The sequence below is a fragment of the Staurois parvus genome, unplaced genomic scaffold, assembly GCF_062004578.1.
Source record: "Staurois parvus isolate SC_StPar_1 unplaced genomic scaffold, SC_StPar_1.0 ptg001910l, whole genome shotgun sequence".
NCBI classification, from domain to species: Eukaryota; Metazoa; Chordata; class Amphibia; order Anura; family Ranidae; genus Staurois; species Staurois parvus.
This window is the reverse complement of record NW_028319706.1, coordinates 11,647-15,528: the sequence shown is the minus strand read 5'-3', so window position 1 is coordinate 15,528 and position 3,882 is coordinate 11,647.

Sequence of the window (3,882 nt, the reverse complement as noted above, 5' to 3'; positions counted from 1 at the left end):
CATAGATACAGTGGAGGAGTGACTTAGCCATCCAAGGACAGGATGTGTGTTGTTTTCAGAATCATCAGCTAAAAAGAAAAGAAAATAAATGTAACCACTTCACCGAAGACTAGTAATCTGCAATATATCACATTTGTAGATTTGGGTTTGGATACACTTTAAATATGGCGGCCTCCATAGACAAAGTGGAGGAGTCGTGTAGCCACCCAGGGACAGGAAGTCTGTTATTTGTAGGATCACCAGGTAAAAATAAAAGAAAAAAAAGAAACAAAAGTAACCACTTTATTAGGTATTAGAAATCTGGGATAGATCACATTTGTAGATTTGGGTTTGGATACACTTTAAATATGGCGGCCTCCATAGACACAGTGGAGGAGTGACGTAGCCACCCAAGGACAGGATGTGTGTTGTTTTCAGAATCATCAGCTTAAAATAAAAGAAAATAAATGTAACCACTTCACCGAAGACTAGTAATCTGCAATATATTATATTTGTAGATTTGGGTTTCGATACACTTTAAATATGGCTGCCTCCATAGATACAGTGGAGGAGTAACGTAGCCACCCAAGGACAGGAAGTGTATTATTTAGGATCATCGGGTAAAAATAAAAGAAAAAAAAGCAACAAAAGTAACCATTTCACCAAGGACTAGTAATCTGCAATATATCACATTTGTAGATGTGGGTTTGGACACATATTAAATATGGCTGCCTCCATAAATTCAGTGGAGGCATAACGTAGCCACCCAGGGACAGGAAGTCTGTTATTTGCAGGATCATCAGGTAAAAATAAAAGAAAAAAAAGAAACAAAAGTAACCATTTCACCAAGGACTAGTAATCTGCGATATATTATATTTGGATACACATTAAGTCTGGCTACCTAATCGGCGTCCATCCTTTTGTTCCTTCTACCGTTCCACATCTGATATTTATGTAACGTTTCACAACACCACTTAGTAAATCTCAGCTGTTATTTTTTTTATCTCCGGGTTGGTAGCGGAAATTTTCTTCCACGGCTCATCTTGTTTTATTCTCTTTCCTCCAGACCTGCCTGTTCCTATATATATATATTAATCTGCATTATATCACATTTGTAGACTTGGGTTTTGTAGATTCGCCCACCATAGATACAGTGGAGGAGTGACGTAGCCACCCAAGGACAGGAAGCGTGTTATTTGCAGGATCATCGGGTGAAGTTAAAAGAAAAAAAAAAAGAAACAAATGTAACCCCTTCACCAGGGACTAGTAATCTGCGATATATCCCATTTGTAGATTTGGGTTTGGATACACTCTACGTATGGCTGCCTCCATAGATACAGTGGAGGAGTGACGTAGCCACCCAAGGACAGGAAGCGTGTTATTTGCAGGATCATCGGGTGAAGTTAAAAGAAAAAAAAAAAGAAACAAATGTAACCCCTTCACCAGGGACTAGTAATCTGCGATATATCCCATTTGTAGATTTGGGTTTGGATACACTCTACGTATGGCTGCCTCCATAGATACAGTGGAGGAGTGACGTAGCCACCCAAGGACAGGAAGCGTGTTATTTGCAGGATCATCGGGTAAAAATAAAATAAAGAAACAAAAGTAACAATTTCACCAGGGACTAGTAATCTGCGATATATCACATTTGTAGATTCAGCTTTGGATACATTTTAAATATGGCGGCCTCCATAGATACAGTGGAGATATAATGTAGCCACCCAGGGACAGGAAGTCTGTTATTTCCAGGATCACCAGGTAAAAATAAAAGAAAAAGAAGAAACAAATGTAACCATTTCACCAAGGACTAGTAACCTGCAATATATTATATTTGGATACTCTTTAAATATGGCGGCCTCCTTGCATACAGTGGAAGCGTAACGTAGCCACCTAAGGACAGGAAGTGTATTATTTGCAGGATCACCAGACGCAGATAAAGAAAAGAAAACAAATGCAGCCACCACACCAAGGCCTAGTAATCTGGGATATATCACATTTGTAGATTTGGGTTTGGATACACTTTACGTATGGCTGCCTCCGTAGATACAGTGGAGGAGTGACGTAGCCACCCAGAGACAGGAAGTGTATTATTTGCAGGATCACCAGACGCAGATAAAGAAAACTAATGCAGCCACCACACCAAGGCCTAGTAATCTGGGATATATCACATATGGATACCCGTTAAATATGGCTGCCTAATCGGCGTCCATCCTTTCGCTCTTTTACTTTCATCTGATATTTTTGTAACATTTCAGAACACCACTTAGTAAATCTCAGCTGTTGATAACTTTTTAATTTTTTTTCCCCGGGTTGGTAGCGGAAATTTTCTTACACGGCTCTTTTTGTTTCATTCTCTTTCCTCCAGACCTGCCTGTTCCTATATATATAGTAATCTGCAATGTATCACATTTGTAGATTTGGGTTTGGATCCCCTTTAAATATGGCTCCCTCCATAGATACAATGGAGGCATAACGTAGCCACCCAGAGACAGGAATCGTGTTATTTGCAGGATCACCAGGTAAAAATAAAAGAAAAAAAAGAAACAAATGTAACCATTTCACCAGAGACTAGTAATCTGCGATACATCACATTTGTAGATTTGGGTTTGGATACCCTTTAAATATGGCTCCCTCCATAGATACAATGGAGGCAAAACGTAGCCATCCAGGGAAAGGAAACGTGTTATTTGCAGGATCATCGGGTAAAAATAAAAGAAAAAAAAGAAACAAAAGTAACCATTTCACCAAGGACTAGTAATCTGCGATAGATCACTTTTGTAGATTCGGCTTTGGATACACATTAAATATGGCTGCCTCCATGCATACAGTGGAGGAGTGACGTAGCCACCCAAGAACAGGATGTTGCAGGATCACCACATGCAGATGTGGGTTTGGATACATCAGGTAAAAAAAAAAGAAAAAAAAAAGAAACAAATGTAACCATTTCACCAAGGACTAGTAATCTGCGATATATTATATTTGTAGATTCGGGTTTGGATACACATTAAATGTGGCGGACTCCATAGATACAGTGGAGGAGTGACGTAGCCACCCAGGAACAGGATGTTGCAGGATCACCACATACAGATGTGGGTTTGGATACACTTTAAATATGGCTCCCTCCTTAGATACAATGGAGGCATAACGTAGCCATCCAGGGACAGGAAACGTGTTATTTGCAGGATCATCGGGTAAAAATAAAAGAAAAAAAAGAAACAAAAGTAACCATTTCACCAAGGACTAGTAATCTGCGATACATCACATTTGTAGATTTGAGTTTGGATACACATTAAATATGGTGGCCTCCATGCATACAGTGGAGGAGTGACGTAGCCACCCAAGAACAGGATGTTGCAGGATCACCACATGCAGATGTGGGTTTGGATACATCAGGTAAAAATAAAAGAAAAAAAAAAGAAACAAATGTAACCATTTCACCAAGGACTAGTAATCTGCGATATATTATATTTGTAGATTCGGGTTTGGATACACATTAAATGTGGCGGACTCCATAGATACAGTGGAGGAGTGACGTAGCCACCCAGGAACAGGATGTTGCAGGATCACCACATGCAGATGTGGGTTTGGATACACTTTAAATATGGCGGCCTCCTTAGATACAATGGAGGCGTAACGTAGCCACCCAGAGACAGGAAGTGTGTTATTTGCAGGATCACCAGGTAAAAATAAAAGATAAAAAAGAAACAAAAGTAACTGTTTCACCAAGGACTAGTAACGTGATAGATCACATTTGTAGATTCGGCTTTGGATACACATTAAATATGGCTGCCTCCATAGATACAGTGGAGGAGTGACGTAGCCACCCAGGGACAGGAAGTGTGTTGTTTGCAGGATCACCAGGTAAAAAGAAAAGAAAAAAAAGAAACAAATGTAACCACT